Source organism: Strix uralensis, chromosome 27, assembly GCF_047716275.1.
Source record: "Strix uralensis isolate ZFMK-TIS-50842 chromosome 27, bStrUra1, whole genome shotgun sequence".
In the NCBI taxonomy this organism is placed as follows: domain Eukaryota; kingdom Metazoa; phylum Chordata; class Aves; order Strigiformes; family Strigidae; genus Strix; species Strix uralensis.
Genome location: NC_133998.1, coordinates 6,060,332 through 6,079,885, shown reverse-complemented (window position 1 = coordinate 6,079,885; position 19,554 = coordinate 6,060,332). Strand labels below are relative to the sequence as shown.

The following is a 19,554-nucleotide window of genomic DNA, read 5'->3' as shown; positions in this document are numbered from 1 at the left end:
TAAAATGGATATTGGCAACTTTCAGTTGCTTGTTGCTGTAGTTCACTGGAATTAATCTGGAATCCCCGAATGCCATTTGATTGAGTAAAGGCAGTTGCAGTTTGCTTATTAGGCACTCAGCTATTTCAGTTAAAAATCTGAAAGGAAAGTTGCTTTTTTTAACGTCTTGATGGCAGCTTGGACTGGAGAAATCTCCTCTGTTTTGGGTTTCTCCTTCTCCGCTCTGTGTACACAGGAGCTAATACGTGAGCTGTTTTTTCCTTAGAATTCAGCTTTTCTGCCAGTCCAGTCCAGAGAGACTCAGTGTTACTGTCACATGCTCCCAGCTGTACAAGGCCACGGGGAAAATGTGTGTGCAAAAGTTTCTGGTAAGAGCCAGATTAGTCAGCAATTAGCTTGGGTGCCCTGCTTCTAAACTTGAAGTGCATCTCTGCTTTCTACCTGGTGCTTTCCTCAGCTTGATTTATTGTTGGTAACTATTTGATGGAGATGGATAGTCCACGTCCCCCAGGTCAGACCAACCTTTGTCTGGGGGAAAAACAAACCAGCCCCAAACCCCAGACAATTCATCCCATTCCTCAATGCCTTTGATAGAATTCTGAACTTAGTTCAGCTCCAGCCCAGGCTGGAGGCACCAGGGCAGCAGCGTTGGAATTCTTCATCTTTTTAAAAACTAGACGTAAGTAGGTTTTTATTAATCTGGACGTTCAGTGTAACCACGAGGACATGGTCGGGACGGTGCCAGGCGCAGTAAATCATTGATCTGGAAGAAACAGGCACCCCCAGTACAAACAAACGAAGAACTTGAACTTTCCTTGGAAGCCACCCGTCGGAATGTTACCGTAGCCCGATGATGAAATGTGATCGATTCGCAGGATTTGGAAGCGTTCCAGCAGGGCTCTGACCGTTAATAGCCAGAGGTTGGACAAAGCCTGATTTAACTGTATTGCATCATCTGTACTAGGAGCTTCTTAAACCTGAATCTCCTGGGACTTGTCTTTGCTTCTCCTGGTCTTGGCTTCGGTAGCGCTGACCTGAAGGGATGCTTTATTTCCTCGGCAGATCTCAAATCTGTTTTGGTGTTTCTGCAGATAGTCCCCAGGCTGGGGACAGCTTTTGGTTCTATACAAAATACCTGCTAAGAATAACTTTGCAGAGCATCTGCAACGGAATACAAAAAACCCCTCAGTAACATGAGGATAGGCAGTTTCGTCCAAGAAATTTCCTTATAAAGTATTGCAACGGCTGCAGAGCCTTGCCAACAGGAGTGGCCCGCGCTGCCAGTAATTTCTCTCCTTTTCCTTTCCCTGTTGCAGTAAAGACCGTGCTGCTGCCAAAGTCCCACCCACTGCACCGCGATCGATGCAAAAAGTGTGGAGATGGAAGATCCACAGTACACAGATTTTTTTTTTTTTTTTTTTTTTTATGCCTGGCTTTGGAACTGGAGATGAGGAGAGGGTAGTTCTGCCGAGCAGTTGTGGAGGGCCCACACTGCCACTTGTAATCCTATTGCAGCCAGCCCCAGGAACAAAAGGGAACGGTTCCTTCGCGTGCTGAACACTTGCTGCCCCTCCTCATTGGTTTCACTGTGGGGGGGAAAAAAAAAAAAGTGTGAGTCATGTAAACTGCTTTTGCAAGTCTTTGCCTCTGCAAACCAGTCTGGCTCTTCATTTTTCTTTTACTCTGCAAGGAAAAGTGGCTAAAAACACATTAACTGCTAGTTTTTGTGGGATGGCAGCTAAACATCCAAACTCTTCTTGAAGCTCTGTAAGAAACCTTTCCCTTTCTTTTTGAATTATTGCACTTGAACTAGGCAGCACAAAAGCCTTCATCCTAGCACGTGCTGCTGCGATGGAGCTGCTGGGGATTAGCTTTGGGGACGCAAGCTTTGGGAAGCTCAGATCTGTCAAGAATGACCAAAGCTTGTCATGCTTTGGCGCGAGGAACAATGGGAAGTATTTTGGGGCTGTCCCCTTGAAGCTTGGTTCCTTTTAAAAAGCAAAGCAGATCAGCTCGGAAGGCAGAAATTCAGATTTTTGGGCTTGTACCCTCCAGGGTTCTCTCGTCTGCAGCTGCAGGAGCTGCCCCGGTCCTTGGTTGGAGGGGAGATGACTCTGATGCAGGGCTGGGGGCTTTTATGTCATGGCTGCGTGTTGGAGCAGCCACAGAGTGAAAGTTGTTCATGTTTTGCAGTAAACCTCGTGGTCAGCAAAAAAAGGTTACTCAGTCTGCAAACACATTATGTGGGCTTTGAGATAAACTGTAATTCAACCCTTTAGGTTGTCTTGAGCAGGTTTTTTTGTTAGTTTGCTCCCTACTGACGATGAATGTATCTTACAAAATATTTGGTGGGGTTTTGAATGGCTTGAAATTATCTCAGGACTTTTTGCAGTGTCATGTGAGATTGCGCCAGGTGATCCGTGGAGGAATAATCGTTAACTTCTGCATTGTGCGAAGGATTTCTTTGGGTTAGCTGCTGGTCCTTGTGCAAGCACATTTACAGCTTTATCAGCATGGACAGGAATCCTGTCTCCTCGGTGACAAATGCTGTTTTCTGTCTGTGTCTGAGTGCTTTGTTAAAATTTACAGTGGCCTCGAAGGAAAAGAAGGTCGGTTGTTTTCCCAAGGTCGTGCAGGAAAGCTCTGGAGGAGCCTGAGCCGCAGCCTTCGGGTCTGTGGTTTCACCTCGGGGCTCTCCTTGCTCACTGTGTAGCTCTGAAATGGAGGGTGAGAGCGACTGACTCAGAGGACCCACTTATTTTTTAACTACACTGTGTGCCTCTGCAGAACTGGGCATGACTGGCTGTTCTCTGAGGCAGGCATTAAAGCAACTTTGCTCAGAAAATGCGCCGGGGAACGTGGTGATCTTGGAAGAAGGCTGGAATAAACCAGGCTGCTGCCTTCCCGGGGTTGCTGTGCTCAGAGTCGAGCTGACAGGTGAATTTGTGCCCTGTCTCTGGTGCTCGTATTTAAAAACCAAAAACAAAACCAACCCACTTCTAAATGCAACAGCTGCTGCTCAAAGTTGGATTGCATTTGAACGAGGACAGGACTTTCAGTTCTCCACATCTAATTTGAGCTCAGCGAGGCGCTCAGAGCGTTTTCTTAGACGCTCATCCAGCACCACTTAATGACACCTGATTTCTCAGAAGGTCCCTCTCATGTTCCTGGCTGACAGCTGAGTTGTCACATTTTTCCCCAGTCTGTAATTTGTCGGTGATGGACCATTCTTTGATGTCCCTTCTCTTCACCTCTCTTCTACACGTGACCTTACAAACCAGCTTTCTTTCCCTCCTATGTGCTCGAAATGCTTTTCTAAGAATTTACTTTCTGCAGCATGTGCAAAACTCCTCTGCATTTTTAATCAGACACAATCAGCAGTGTGCAGATAAGCAGGGGAAAATTCCGAGATCGTGGCAGTCTCTGTGTATGACTTTTTAGTATAATTGAGATAATCCCAGTTTAACATGTCAAAAAAAGATCTGGGGCAGCGTCCTGATTCTCTCTCTCCAGTGGCCGTGTTCAGATTTCAGTCTCCTAAGAGGTACCTCGAGACGCTGCGATTTTGTGACCCGTTTGTTTTCACAGATTTCTCCTTTCCTCGTACCTCTTAACATCTTCAGTGTTAAGTTTGTATCAGACTAAATTTGGCGATATGAACACACTTTCTGCCAATTTTCCATGAACTGCAGCCTGATGGTGAATTTTCCTCTGTATACAGAGAAGAGACATGAGACCAAAGCTCAAACAACTTTACCTCAGAAATACAGAGTCAGGGTTTGCTTAGTTGGATGTTTAAAGGAAATCTGTTCTGCTGAGCGTATAGACCAACACCAAGCAACTATTTGGTATCTCTGTCACAATCACGAGTCACCCCTAAAACATTCTTTTTGCAGTAGACTTATCAGTAGGTCTCCTCCGAATGCATTCCTGGTCCCTCTGCTCGGGGCTGCCCTCCAGCCGTGTTACGCTGCAGGGCTTTACAGAGCCTGGCCTGTTTGGGCCCGTGTCTCCTTCGCTGCCCTGGGGTCATCCTGACACAATACCGTCCCTCGGTTACACCGAAGGGGAGCTGGGGGGCCTTTATTTTGGGGTACCCCGAAGCGATGGATGCAGCCCTTTGAGGGGGGTGGTTGCAGACCTCTGGGAGACCAGGGGGAGGGTGTGTCCTGGGAGCACCCACTACATTATGCCCGTTAATAGCACCCGCTCTTACCATTTTCTCAAAGCTGGCTTGTCAGTCCAAGGATCTCTTGCTATTTGGCTGAATCGTGGAAAAAGGAGAGGGGAGAACTGATGCAGGGGTTCAGGTTCAGTGGGCAAGACAACGATAAGGGCTAGCTACCCTCATCTCCCGTGGTTAGCTTGAACAAGTGCAGGGCTGTGAGAGTGCGATCAGCACCAAAAATCTGCTCTATTATAGCTCGAAACAACTTGAGCTGGACGCGACTGAAATGCTGCAGTTGCAGTGGAGGAGTAGCTGCACACATCGCTTGGGGATACGCACAGTGTATTTATTTTTGCTTGGTGGGATCTCTTCCCGTTGCTCTCAGATCTGATGCTGCCTTTGGTCTGTCTTTCTCAGTACGGATGTTGCTATTCGTTCTGCGAATGAGTCGACACCTCTTTGTTTTCCCTAACTTTGGGGAAATGACCTCTGCTTTCCCACAGTCGGGTGCTGGATTTCACAGCTGGCTTCACCAGAACGGGTTTCTAGCCGGTTCCCATTTGAGCATCACATCTGGGAAATGCATTACTGGGTAAGAATGGCTTGAAATAAGGTTCACAGGCCCAACAAGTTCAGTTTAAGGAGCGCAGTTGGTTTCGGAGAGCTTGGACCTTGGGCGAAAAGGGCAGTGATGGTCCCTGGGGGACCCTGAAAGGCAGCAGGACGGGAGGTGAGCTCAGAGCTTGAGATGTTTTGGAGTAAACTGCCATAGTGGGAGAGTGGGAACGGCTGTTCCGTTGTCTTTGTGCCAAAACAACACTGGGAGTCTCCCCAGGAGAAATAAAATGGCTTAGGTCCAGTGTTTACAGATGGATGGGGAAGAGCAGCGAGGTGGTTGCAAGCCGTTCACACGGCTGGGGCTGTGTGAATCATCTCGCAGAGTTACCCAGCCCGGCAGGTCATCTGTCTGCCTCGCCTGGGCCCCCTCCCATCGCCTCCCCTGCCATTCCCGCCGTGGGAGGGCAGGGGGAAGATGATGTGGTGAACTCGGTGAGTTTCCTGCGGTTGGGTGACTGAATCAGTGCTCGGTTGTGTTACTCACGCTCCTCGTGTGTCACTAAGCTGCTCTGGCCTCAGCACCCGAAACCTGCTGGTGCCCGGTTGGCACGTGGGGGCAGCCACCCCTGGTACGGCTCTGGAAACTGCCTCAGAGACCAAATCCTGCTCGGCGCTAGGATGCCTGTGAGCGTACCATAACAGCTTGTATGAGAACTATTCCAGAATGCAGTTCCCCTGGCTGTCAGGTTTTCTTAATCTAAGCTGAATTTAGCCTCTTGGAGCCTCAGCCTGATGCTCCTGGTTTCGATGGAGCCCGGTGGTGATTGTGGGTTACCGCCCAGGTAGGCAGTGTCCCTCCACCCAAGTCTAAACACCCAGTTTCTTTGAACAGCTTTTGCCTGGGTGCTGTGCCAGCATCCTTTTCCAGAACTCCTAAGTGTGAAACTTGCACTTCGGAAAAAACAGCTGCATTTCAAATGATTTCTCTCTTGTAATACCCAACTGCTTTATTTTTCTTCCCTCTAACAAACAGCAGAATTAATGAGGTTTGCAGGTGATGTGCAGCTAATGGTCTCTGTTAATCCTCGCCCCTTCCTTCCTGTTGCTCTCAGGGCTTGCTCTAGTCTCGAGTGTTCAGGGACTGTAATAATTTGCCTCCTTCACACCACTGCTCCTTCCTAATATTAGACTGAAACTAATAAAGGTATAGCTGTCGTTATTCTGAGCATGCTTTGCCGTAATACCTCACCTGCCAATTAAAATGGTCAGCAAAAGTAGGAAAGCGTAAGATTACGTTAGAACAACAATATTCCTTAATGTTTTCAGCTGTTTCTGTGCCTACTGTAGAATTTCAGCGATGAATGTGCTGGTTCATGCCTGCAGCGTGCCATCTCTGGCCGAAATCCCAAGTGACACCCGTATCCCTGAGCATCTCTGGTTTGCAGAGGCTTCACAGAAAAGCCTATTGAATCTCTTTTATAGTCATTAGCTTACAAACCCATGTCACAAAGTTTGTGGAAGGATTATCCACGTCCAGACATCTTGCTCCTGTTTTCGGCAGCAATTTCCTCTGCGTTCCCCAGCGTAACCTCGATGCCTCCGCTCTGCCCGTTGTCCTGCCGGTGACACCACCGCTCCTCGCGGCGCTGGCGGCTCTTTTACATCCTGCAGGGCTGGCAGGGCGGCGTGGCGGGGAAGCCCTGGGCATCTGAAGACACACAGATCTGTTCCCAGCAGTGGTTACTCCGGGAAGAGCAAGCGTGGACGGATTAATGGCAAACAGAAATGCTATTTACGTGGTTCCAAGCAGAGCAAAAAAAAAAAAAAAGATTGCTCAGAACTGCAACCGTTGCCGGAGCTCGGTTCAGCGCCAGGGCTGTCTGTGTTGGTGGCTGGCTCTGCTCGAGTTCGCACCAGCGGCTAAATCAACAGGCAGTTCAGTGTGATGGAGTTCCAGGAAGGGCCTGAGAAACAGCTTTTTGCTGTGGTTGTGCATTGCCCTCTCTCCCTGACGTGGAGCCCTGAGCTCGCAGCGTCCGGATCTGGGGTCTGCACAGGTCCAGGGCACAGGCCGGCGGCTCCAGCCCGGCTCCAGCTCTGCGAAGGGGAGTGGGAGCGAGCGGCTTAATTCAACAAACTGATGCTTAAGTTTGGCCTTCAAATGTTTTTCATATGGGGGCTGTTTATGTGGATGATTTCAGGTGGAAAGCTTATGAGTTAGTTGCATCTGAGGCAGCTTTTTCCTCTTTTGGAGCTGATAAAATTATGTTCTTATGGATGAAGAGCTCAAAGCAGCTTTTCAGAAACCGTGCTGATCCAGCTTATGTGCTGCTTAAAATTGTCACGGTGTCAGCAGGTCACTTCACAAGAAACGAATCCAGCGCTTTAAAGAGCCCGTACAAAGTGCTCTGGGCTGTTTAGTCTACGAGCTGCTCCGCATTCTGGGTTTGCAGGCTTTGCCCTGTGTCCTGCTGCAGGCTCTAGGGCCGGCCGAAGGGGGACACGCCACGACATCGAGGGGTGCAGGAAGAGTGTCGCTGCGCTCCCTCGCGCTGTTCCCGCTCGCACAAATCTCGTCGCGGTCAGTGGGACGAGCGCGGTGCGCGAGCTGGCTGCCCCTGAGGCCGCACCGCAGGCGTGTGGGATCAGCCCCTCGCACTATTTACTTTCCCAGAGGAGAGAAACAGTTGGGAAGTAGTTTAATTCGGGGCTTGTTGGGATAGGTGGGAGGTGGCAAGCAACACCTCGGGTGTTTGTTTCTTGTAATGAGTTTCCCACGTTGTTAGCAAGGCCGTAAATGAGACGGAGAGCTCCTTTCCATGGTCCAGAAATATCGGGTAGTTTAAAGAGACCTGTTTTGTTGCCAGAATATACAAAAGCATTTGTGTGTTGCTCTAAGTTCAGCAGGCCTGGGGCCCTCCGTCTTTGCAAAAGAAGTTGTTGGGTTTAACGTGCTATTAAGAGAAATTTATAATTAGTTTGCTGTTGAGAGCCCACTTCTAACATTTTTGTAGGATCCTAGCTCTGCGTGCTTTTGCGAGTGTCCGATTTAAAGATTTGTTCTCTAACTGCAAATTTATTGTGAGTTGTTTGTTTTTTTTTTTTTTGCGTTCCTAAAGAGGTGACGGCCGGTGGTGGGATCCACAAACATCCAGCAAAACTCGAACTCCCCGCACTCGAAGCTGTTGTGCAGGCAAGGCTGTCCTATAGAAATAGGCGCAGAAGTAAGACAAAGCTCGAGGTGGAGGAAGGTAACCGCGAGGCTTCCATGTGCCCTTGAACCAAGGGGCCAGCTGCCAAACAAGCCAAAAGCAGCAAATACATTTATCATAAATATTAATTATTTGGAAAGGAAAAGGAGGAGAACTGTGGGGTTACTCTTGGTGGTACTCTGCTCTACGACCTGCTCTATGACTCAAGCGTGCCACATGCTTGGTTTTGCCTCCTTTAAAATGTGACGAAGACTTAACTCTAGTGCTTTTAATTAAGAGTTGTTTGTGTTCATCAGTACAGGGTGAAAACAGCCGGAGGGTAGACACAAGCTATCCTCCACATCAGAAGTGAGTCCAACAGATCATATTTTGTCCCTACGAGACAAAGGCACAGCACAGCGAAGACTGACCGCGTGGCTGTGCTGATGGTGAGTTCATTCCTGTTCAGGGACAGGCTTAGCCTATCTCGCCTGGCTAGGGCTGTAGTAGAACTGGAGAGGTGACAAACATGTTCTTGGTGCGGACCTGTGATGCATTAACCTTTGCTGTTTTCATTTTTTTTTTTCCCTGGCTGTGCCTGCTGCTATTGAATCTGCCCTTGGCTGATGCTGATTCCCGGGCAGTGCTGTTTTTCCCCAAATAAGAGCCGTAGAGCCTCAGCCCAGTGATCTGACAGCGATGGCAGCGCGCACCGATGACCACGGGAGCTTCTGCTGTTTATCAGGTGGCTGTGGGGCCGTGTGTCAGGCAGTAGCTGTTCAGTGGCAGCGTTAGGCTGTGCCCAGAGGAAACGACAAACCACGCTCCTCTCACTGATACGATGAGCCAAAGCCCAAGTGGGTGCTTAGGTGCTTACCAGTGCACCCTGGTTTCAACAGCCAGACTCTGTGCTTGTTCCTAATGTTAAGACACCAAACCCCTGGCTTCCAGGCTTCTAGGAAAGTCTGCAGATCCGTGATGATCTCTTTTTTGCAAGGGCAGTGGTGTCAGCAGTGGAAGTTAGCTCGAGGTACTCCGGGGCACAGCACAGCTACCTCAGAGTGCACCTGGCCCGTGCTTTGATTTGTTTGCGCCCACCACAACCTGCCTAAACATCCGTGATACCACCCCTTTCCCTCCTCGAGAGCCTCTTCCTCAGCACAGTTACACGCAGCTGGTGGGGCTGCTCGTTGTCAAGGTAAAGTCATCTCCTGCTGCCTGCCCCCGTCCTGGCTGCCAGGGTGCAGGAAGCAGCACGAGAACAGTGAATCCAATTCAGTTTCTGCTCAAAGATTTGGCACGTCCTGAAACACAACAGCCTCTTCCAGAGGTACGCTGGGATGAATCTGTAAAGCAAGATGTTCCCAGCCTCTTCTGTTGTTTAAGACTTAAGTCATGTAAAGACGAGTTTATGTCTGTTTTATCCATCATCCCCTTTCTAATATACCCAAATCTTAATAACAATCATGTTGTGTCTAAAAGATAAGCTTTTAATACCTTTTGCGAGGACGCCGCCTGTGTTTCACTAGTTAGGGAGGTTCATGTGGAGGCGGCACAGAGCCCGGGGTTTGGTCTGTGTAAAGGGTGGCTGGACACAGCACGGATGCTTCTGCTGCTTACCTGGACGTACCTGCCCTGCCCTTGCAAACAGACTCCGTTCTGGTTTCTCCGTGTGGCCGCGCTGCGTGCCGGGCGCCGAGCGGTGCCTGCCGCTGGCTGCTCGCTGCCTCCACCTCCCCGACCAGGGGCTGCACTGGATTTAGGAAGCGCGAGCTGATCTCAGGTCCTTTACGCTGTCAAATTAGTATCTATAGGAGAAATGTTTTGTTTAGATACCGACGGATAGAGATTGTACGTCAAACTCATGAGATTTGCTGGTGAGTTTTTGTTAATTAGGAAAGTGTTCCTTTAGAATTATCTTTCCTCTTGTCTCCTGCCCCTTTCCTGCTCAGGCAGGAGAACAGCAGCGGCTCTTGGTCTGCAGACAGCCTGCTCTCTGCTCCCCGCTGTCGTCGCGCTTTGCTAGGCCAGACCTGAGCCAGACCTGATCCCGGGTGCTCTCAGCGCAGCGGCAACACCAGACGTTGGCAGCAGCAGCTCCAGTTCCGGGGCCCTGCCGGGAACGGAGGAGATGCTGTAGTAGAGCACACGGGGAAGGAAGGGGTATGTAGGAGTGCAGGGGGGTAATTGAAGATCTGCAGTTCGCTGCTTTTCTGTGGTGCTGTTGCCTCCAGAGTCTTGCAGCAGTTTTTCAGTTAAATCGGCCCTTTCAGCACACTCAGACCTCCAGGACAGGTTAACATTCCAGATGGGTGTTGTCCAGCTGTTGGCACACAGTGAGTGCTGTGTAACTGATGTCCCAGGTTGGAAGGAACAGATGAGATACAGTGGTGATAAGGGAGGAGCCTCAAATCATTTTAATTCCTGGAGCTTTAGAAATCGTAAGAACAGTAGCTATGACCCAGCGGGACTGCCCGGTTTCTTGCACATTTTCCCTCCTCTCCTGCTGGCTGCTATCCAGGGTGAGCAGCTTTGCACAGTGGATCTTTAGGCTGATGCCCCATCAGCTCTGTAGGGGTTCTGTGTGTAGAGGCCGACCATTTTTGTTGGAAACTCCTCCATTCCTTCGTTTAAGTTCGTGGCTTCAAAACACACTACATGCAAATTAATCCGAATCTGGCAGATTTAGAAAAAAAATCTCTAGTGAGCAGAGGAGCTCTTGATCCTTAATCTGTGGCATTTGTATAGGTGGTGCTGTTCTAATTGCAGGATTCTGCAAAACCAGTTTGTGAGTGTCACAAAGAGCAGTTCGGCACAAGCAGAACAGGCTGATGCGGAAGGAGCAGCTCGTTGCGCAGAGCCCGGCGCCGGCGGAGGAGCTGCCTCTGGTCAGGACAGTCTGCGCTGCAGCTGGCTCTGTGCTCGGTCGAAAACAGACAAGTTGTGCACTTGGAACTGGGTCACTGTGTGTTTTCTGGGTTGTGTTTTTCTTGTAGATAAGAGGAGAGTTCTCCAGATGTGCCTGAAAGGAGCGTTAAGATCTGCCAAGAGCTGCGGTGAGACGGTGACAGTGCAGTCAGGGGCTGCTGAGGTTTATCAGCACTGAAGCTGACGGCTTTTTAATCATGCATAGTTTTATTTAGTGGGATTATTTACATGCACTCAAGTGTTTCCTTTTATCTAGTTTAATTCTGTTGTGGTAAATGGATTCCAAACCGGTGGTGAGAGCACCAGTGGTCGGTGCTGTTTCACTGAAGCTCGTCAGGTCCCTTTTCCAGAGCAAAGCTGCTGGTCTCAGGCCAGGGCTTGAGCTCTCTGCTGTGGCTGGTCCACGTGAATATTAATGCTTCACTTTTGTTGTTCTGGAGAACTATACATAGCAATAACCCAGCCTCTCTAAGATAGCTGTGCAAAAATAGGTTATATATCTCCTTTTTCCTCTTTGTGGTATTCGTTGGGACAGAGCTACAGTGAGCACCCCTGGGACAGGCACTGGTTGTGCCGTGCTGAAGGTGCAGCCTGGTCGCTGCCCTTTTATAAGGTGTGTGCTGCTGATCTGCAGTCGAGGAGTTAATCTGGACCATCCAAGGACTGATGTTTATACAAAGTTTAAAGCCAGTGACATTTACCAGGCACTTACTGGCACAGTTGATGGGGAGTCAGTGGATGGGGATTTATTTTTTTAGCTGTCTTTGTTCTGCAGGGTTGCTAATATTCCCAAATGGAGTGTGCTCTTAGCGGCAGCATCTGTGGTGCACGGTCTGACTCATGTGCTCTTTGAGTGAGGATGACAAATGGAGAGCGGAGACAAACAACTCCCCGGGATCAGCGTGCACCAAGAGGGGGGGAAGGAGGGAACGGTCACCTCGGAAGGCATTTCTAATAACGCCCTAATTACTGCCCTCATGTGGGGAAGTTTGGCCTTTTGCTTCTGCAGAAATCTAATTTCGACTCCTTTGGAGGCAGAGGAGGGAAAACGAGCACAAAGGGATTGGAAAACTCTGCAGCTCCTCAGTTCCCTGAGTTCGCGGAGCAGCGTGCCCCCAGTGCACCTCTAAGGCCTTGCCTTGGGTGCTTGAGCCATCTCGGCGTGTTTGCAGCACCCGGGGGCGGTTTGTTGTTGAATACACCCTGCACATGCTTGTCTGACTCACAGCGCTGAATTTCAATCTCCTCCATTCCGGCAGCGGGCTGTCATCCCGGCGCAGCTGCCCAGCAAAGGTACCGCCTGTCCCCTGGCAGCAGCTACAGCCCTGGCAGCAGCACAGGTGGAAACAGCCAGTGCTGACTGTTAAAGGAGCTCAGTCACACTCTTTCCTTTGGTTCATACTCGTTAGGAAATGTTTACCACACCACACACGGGGTTTTAACCTCGTTTATTCAGCAGGTGAAATGTCAGTGGTGCTCCTGGCCTGTGCAGGGCTCGTGTGGTTACCAGTGAAATGCAACTTCGCAAGTGAGCTCTGAAAAATCCAGTCGGAGCTCGAAAGCTGCGTGTTCCCAGCTGGGCCCAGCTGAGACTGGAAGGGCTGGGGAAAACAAACCCAAAGCCCTTGCCCGGGGCCACCTTCTGAGCAAGCGCCTCGGTTGTCACAGCCTCCGTTCTCCTCGTGCTGCCGACGGGTGGGAGCACAGGAGGGATCCGCTCGTCGCTCTCAGTTTTGAAGAGGATTGGGGGCAGGTAGAGGAGTTCCCACACAAACTCTGCTGTGAAGCTGGGGGTACGTGTGTGGGTGGGGAGGTAGGTGAGGTGGTGCTTCCAAATGCCTTTCTGGGAAAGTGAAGTCCTCATTCCGACACTTGTTGAAAGAGGATTGCCTACAGTCATCCTTTTTAGGAATAGATGGTGTGAAATTAAGCTGCCTTGTTTCACTTTGATGTTCCTTTTAATTTTCACTAGAACATACCCATTTGCTCTTCATTTCCCCTATGAAAAATGCTTTTTTAAATTATTCTTTAGAAGAGACCACTAACTGAAACTAAAACACAGTCTTCAAGAAATTGTACAACTTTGATCACTGAACTTAAAAGCTAGGAAGGAGATGGGATTAGTGCTATGACTTCTGCAGATAAATATTTGTGAGCATTTGTGACTCGAAGAGAAATTAAAGGGGGAATAAACATCTGTCCTTTGATCAGCTCTCCAGCTCATTAACCTGTTGAATGCAGTATCTGGCTGAAGAATTCAAGGCCAGAAGAGGTTCAAGGTGTAGGAAACAATCACAAATCTCTTCCCCTTTCTGCGGACAGTGTTTTTTTTCCTGTGGTATTTTAATTGTAAACACAGCAGGACGCCGTTGGAGCATGTTAAATTACTCAAGGTATCTCTAGCCTTACCCCATCCATAACTTCATTCTGCCCAACGGCCCGAGATGCCTTGAGCTGTACCTCGGGTTGGGCTCGTGCGTGAGGTCTTTGCTCGAGTGCAGCAGTGCTTTTGAATTCGGCTTGGCCGGTGGACCTGGAAGGTCTGGCAGAAGACGGAGATGGCTCCGGCCCTGCGCCGAGCGGCGGGGAGCTGCACGTGAGCCACCGGTGTCTTCCAGACATCCCGGGGGTCGGCTGGACAGACAGATGGGTCACTCTCCTGGGTGCCGTGTATCAGTTAATACAGCGTGTAGCTTTTCCCGTGCAAAGCTACATCAGAGGTTTAATTTAAGTTCTACTTTCATGATAACCCTTCACTTAATACTGCTCCGGAGCTTTTAAAGCCAGGCCTTACTGGAGAAGACTACCAGCAGCCTGGCCATGGGCTTACCCGAGCGCAGGCATGCGCACCAGGGTATTGCACGTGGAAGCCGACTTCTGCTCCGAGCGCTGGGTCCCAAACGCCTCCCCGAGGGAAGAGGGAAGATCCCCCCCACCTGCTGACGAAGCGTGAGCACGGCGCAAGGGTGTCGTGCCGGAGCCGCGGCGCAGCCTGCAGCCCGCTGGCTTCTCTGCCCGTGCCCCAGGCTGCTCTTCCAGGAGCTTGGGATAGTTCTGCAGAACTTCAGTAGAAAATTAATTTATCTTGTTTTGGCACAGAAGTTGCAGCTTAATTGCCACGCTGTTTATCTTGCTTGAAGCAGAGGCCTGAGAAGTGGGACGTGTTTACAATAAACTTGCAAATAGCCTTGGACAGCTACTGTAGCTCAGATTTAAACCCTTAGAAAGTGATGTCTGCTGCGGAGAGAGTGCAGCAGTGGGTTAAAGCAATTAAAGCAGCCTCTGCACTCCTCCAGCACTTCCCAGATATCTTCAAAGAACTGTAATTTTTGCATTCTGTACACGCAGAACTGGCTCTGCCGCAACGTGGTGATGCTTCTTTCCTGGTACTTAAAGACATTTGTTAATTTGGAGGGGAACTCGTTAGAAGGATTGTGCATTGCGTGGCCTTTTATTGCCTGAACGCTGCAAACGTACGGCCGCAGCCGCTGCAGGAGGCAGTTGTACCGTGGCGGGCCTTCTCCGGGGGGGGGGATGGCTCGGCAGGACGCTGCGCTGGCTTCCGTGGGCCCCGCTCCTCCGCGGCGAGCCAAAGCCCCGGCGGGAAGCCGTGCGGCACGCTGAGCTCTGCCTCGCTTCTGCGGCTCCGGCAGCAAAGTGGAGCTTTTTGTAATTATCTCAGATGCTCTATCTGGAGCTCCGGGCTATGTAGGAGCCAAGAGGCTCACATGGAGCTTTAGCCGTTTATTGCTTTTAGCTTTGGGATGCTGCTGCCTTCAGATACACTTCCTCACTTTCTGTAGGTCGACCCAAGGGTTTATTTACTCCAGGAGAACATTAGCTCAACGCTGGCTGGCTTTGCCACCTGACGTATCGCAGTTTCTCTGCTCGTAATTCCGAACCGAATGTCACCGCGCTTGTCCGTCACTCGTGGATTTGAGCAGGCGTTTTGTCATCTTGTCGCTGCCGTAAAATTGCCAACGATTTTAGGTTGGCAGCCAAATCTTAATGTGATGCTGGCGGGAGCGAGGTGGTGGGGGGGTGCTGTTCTCCAGCGATGATCTTTGAGGACCGAGGTATTTGGCGTTAGAAGTGTGCAACGTTGGGTCAAAGTGGCTTTTAAGATGTTTCCCTGATGCTCTGACTCGGAGGAGCAGTTAGGGCTGGTGGTGATGAAGTGGGTGATTGGGGGGTGATAGGAGACTCACAGGATTCCTGCAAAACCCTGTCTGAAGTGTCAGCACTGGTTGGCGAGTGAGCTAATATTAACAATAATAAAAATACTGTAAGACTGGCAGTGGATTTCTTGTTACTGTGTGCCTGTTCTCAGTGCTGTCAGCTCCTTTCAGATGTTAATTGGGGTGCTGATCATCTTCTTAATTTCTCTTGCCTTAAACAGCCTCTGGAAAACTTACTAAGCAGAGTCATTTGAAGAGGCTCCTAACATGGAAGCAAACGCCGTGAAGGGAAGGCTCTGTCTTATTCCTACCATCTGTCTCGCCGCACACTCCAGATGATGCAATGTGCTGTATGCTGTATCAAAATAAACCCTTTATTTTTAACGAACTGCATTTAAGACACTTTAGCAGAATATTCAGCCAATCCCTAAATTTGGGACTGACCTTACTTAATTCCTCAAGGCACGCTACCACACTGTGCATCCTTGGGCGCTGGAGCTGGCACTAACGAGCTGCGGACTCCTACTCTGACATTTCAGAAAATGAGACTCTGTTCCACCGTAGTGCTCAGAGCGGCGCTGACTTACGCTGATTCACGGGGTATAAGCAGTGTTTATCTTCAAAGGACGTGCGTGTGTGCTCACAAGGCTCGACTGTAGAGTAATCTCTAGGACAAATTGAGTTTAGAGCTGAGTCTGACAGGTCTGGGCGTGAGAGACCAAAGCTTTGGAGATTAAACTGGTGGAAGTGGAGGAGCCGGAGGTGCCATGGCCACCAGCTGGCACCTGGAACGCCGCTCAGCTTCCCTGTGCCCTGCGAGCTGTGGTCAGGTCACTGGAGTATCAGCTGTTCTTTTTCATTACTAGTTTGTTTTATTTTGTTTGCCTGCAGTGTGGGTGGCAGCATGAGATGTGTCATGATTCTCTGAGTGGTTTAATGACTGTTCTCTGCTTTCTTCTCCCTCTGCCAGCTCTCCCCGTTGTCCTGCAGTTATTGCCTTTGTTCTCCTGTGACCAGGCTGGTCATACTACAGCTGGGCTGCTCCGTACGCCCTTCTGACTGCGGAGGCATGCGTAATTAGTCCTTGCTTAAAATCTGTAAGTCAACGCGGAGTGCTCTGAGTGCAGGCTGAGGACTGTTTGCAAGCAGCAGATCTGCTGCTGTCAGACATGTAAAACTGTCAGGTCTAAGCCATGGCTGGTAAACACACTGGCCTTGGGCACGCAAGCTAGCAATAATTGTGGATTTTACTGCTAGACCATTTGGTGGTGTTTTAAAATTTTGCTGAAAGTGCTTGAGCCATAGAAGTGCTGCCTTAACCCCCGGTGGTCTTCAGGATAAGTAGCTTCTCCTGTCTCCAGCCTGCTCCAAACTGTCTCTTTTTTTTTTTTTTTTCCCTTTTTTGGCTCGCTCAGAAGCAAGCCAGAAGCTTGTGTGTGGGATGCTCTAGCAAAAAAACTAGCTTGCTGAAGAGTAGGAGAAAGTTAGCAACGGGCTGCTCTTGCCTGTGATCCTTGACCTGCTGCCCTGTAGTCGCTGTAAATCAGTTCCTGTATCAGGAACCTTGAGGGTGTTTGGGAGGTGAATGGGTGAGAGGAAAGCAGGCTGGGCTCGAACCAGTGCTTAAAAACAGTCTTTTCTAGGTGAATGTTCATTTTTTCAGGAATTCGGTTGCTTTTCCTCTTTCTATTCTGGTTACAAAAAAAAAAAAAAAAAAGGCAAAGCACCACTTTCCTTCCCATACAACTCAGAGGTATTTTCAGGGCTTGTTTTGTCCATCAGTCAAGAGTGAAATTCAGTATTTACATCTCCTGAGGATGAATGAGGTCAGAGCAAATGTCATCAGTACAGATTCCTGTAGTCCCTATTTATGGAAGCATTTCCTTCCACTTTAATAAGTAAAAACAAGCCGATCTTCCCTTTGCATCAGTCTAGCCGTTGCCCCGGATCAACAGCCTGGGAAGGAGCTCACCAAAAGTCCGTTGCCATCTTCTGCGGTGGTTGAATTCACGTCCTAGTGACCCGGCCGCTTCCCCTGGCACTTCCAGCTCCGCTCTGTGGGATTTACCTGCTGTCAGAGCGATGCCCTTCCCCTGCAAGAACTCGATTTACCTCATTTCACCCTTAACGTGGAGCCGTTCTGCGTGCGATGTCTGCAGCATCCCGAAGCCCTCGGAGGAGGGGATGAATGAACACGCACGCTGGATTTATTTGTGTTACTAGTCTTCAGTGACTAATCCACCTGGCTTCTCATTGTCATATTCTGCAAATGCTTTTACCTTTTCTCTCCATCATTTCCTGCTTAATAGGAAATACCGGTGCTCTGGAGCGAGCACGTTGCCTTTCCTCCATCAATTACCCACTCATCAACTTGCAGGTCGTAGTTCAGTTACTAAATTGGGTCGTAGCTCCTCCTTTTTCCCCACACCGTTGCTAAAACATCCTCCTGCCTTTGCTGTCACTAAGAGCTTATACCGCAAACTCCAGCTCTGTCAAGACAATTTGTAAGACGCTTTTCTGAGTAAGACTGAAATTTCACCAAAAGGTTGCACCCTTGTGAACATTCTGCTCTTGACTGGGAAAAGCTCTCTCTGTGTAAGCACGCTTCTTACAAAATGAGTAAGTGCAGGGTAAAGTGAACTTTCTCCCCTTGTTGTTAACTTTATTCATAACTGTTTGAAAACCATTGGATGGTCACAGGAGTTTTGAGTGGCAAAGCAGGTTCTGCCTTTCTGTAGCGACTGCGGTGGGAGCAGAGGGTGCTCCGAGCATCACATGGGTCGCTGGGTGCTGCCTGTCACAGCGTGTCCCCAACAATCTCTGCTGTATCCTTGGCAGTTTCCAGAATAATAGATTCCCAGGGAAGAGCGAAGGAATATTGTGCAGCAGCTGAAATGATCCTATTTCAAACCATTTAGGAGGAAAAGTACCTTGTGGATTTACAAGCAGAAGTCCCACGAGCCGTACTTCTCCATCAGCTCGTCCACTGCTGCAGTCAGACAGGGGGGATTTTTCTTGCCCCTTTCCCACCAGAACCTTCCACCGACCCTGCGTGCGGCGGGGAGGAGAGCTTGCACGCCTGGTCTGGGCTCCTCGGGGCTCGAGGAGGCGGCAGCGCCGCTCACTCGCTTCAGATGCCGAGTGGCAAAGCGCGGCTCCGCTCTCCAGCCAGCGCCGGGGCGGCTGCGTGCCGGGGCTGGATCCCGGCCACCCGCGGGAGGAGGAGGAGGAGGAGGAGATGCACGATGCCAAGGACTATACTTGTGCTGCCTAGCAGGCTTTTTTTAGCAATAGTAGCAACTGATATCAAAGCAGCTTTTGGCCACCCTGACAAACCCAAATCGGCATTTTTCACAAGATACTAAATTCCTGCCTTTCTTCCCTTTATTTTTAGTATAGGAGACTCCAGGTAGGTGCAGCACTAATTAATCTTAGCGTGAACGAGAAACTTCAGGCAAATAGCAGCAGTCATTTGAGGTTCTCGTATAGCACGAGGACTTTCCCTTTTTAAAATAAACCGCCCTATCTGAGCTAGCTGCTAGGAATAGCCTCTGCCTGCCACCGACGAGGCAGCGCGGGCCTACGCATCATGTCTCTTAATTCCTGCTTTTTGCTGTGAGCCCCTCGGGATGCTGCGGTGGAGCAAGCACTGAGAAATCTGCAGGGCTTCCTCTTGGCTTTCCTGAGACGAGCCTGGTGTGAATCAAATCTCTCGGCGATAACATCAGGCTTTTAGTAGTATCTGCAAGCGGGTCGGGTTGGGTTCCCGTTGTGCAAGGTGCTGATGGAGTTTATGCTTCGGAAAGCTCGCTGTCCCGGTCTGCCCCGCGGTCACCGGCTGCACGGCCTTGAAAACCTGCTCGGAAGAGAGCAGAAATGGGCTGGGAGAGCCGTAGTGCAATCGGCTTCAGGTCTGGGTCCTTTTGGATGTAGCCAGGTTAGTGCCAGACTTGAACAGGTTAAGCAGTGGGAAGGGAAACTGGAGTCCGGTTTTTAATTACTTGGAATTTGAGGAATTGACAATTAGCTTTCATAGCAAAGCAGAGCTGCTAGAAATTGCACTTCTTGCTTAGTTAAGACCTGTCTTTTTTATATGTCTAAATTAAGTTCTGCAGACAGTCAGGAGCCAGTTGCAAAACAAGCCCATAACGTGTAGTTAATGATCCTGTATTAAAATGAAAGTGCGTGAAAGTCCGGTGTGTTGCAGCGCAAACACGGCTGCCATAAATGTGCTTTGCCTGGCTTATTCTGAATTTAATTTTTTTTTAATGATGCCTGAGCGAGAGCGGGGCAATCGCTGTGTCAGGACCAGCTCTTCCTTAGGACCTTTGAGAGAGGAGATTGTTTGCATCCCCATTCCATGCTCTTGCAGGGGCACCCCTGGTCCCTCGGGCTGTGCCTCCTCCCGACCCCGCCGTGGGACGGCTCCAGCCTTTGCATTTTACCTCCACACCTTACAAACAGCCGCCTGTGAGTTAGCGTCTGACTCAGCTTTGTCCTTTTACTGGAGTGAAAAGCGAAGTCTTGGGGG

At 49.8% G+C, this 19,554-nt stretch overlaps 1 protein-coding gene across 7 annotated transcripts in view; it reads left to right on the top strand.

The window, feature by feature from the left end:
• The window catches only part of GNG7 (G protein subunit gamma 7), a 77,493-nt gene that overhangs the window by 29,924 nt on the left and 28,015 nt on the right, over positions 1 to 19,554 (top strand). The window contains exon 1 of one of the 7 annotated variants that reach the window (XM_074851977.1): positions 8,277 to 8,366. The exons of the other annotated variants lie outside the window; for them this stretch is intronic. The gene's annotated coding sequence lies outside the window, so the exon portion shown is untranslated. Of the gene's footprint in view, positions 1 to 8,276; positions 8,367 to 19,554 lie in introns of those variants that run through there. 7 annotated transcript variants of the gene reach the window in all.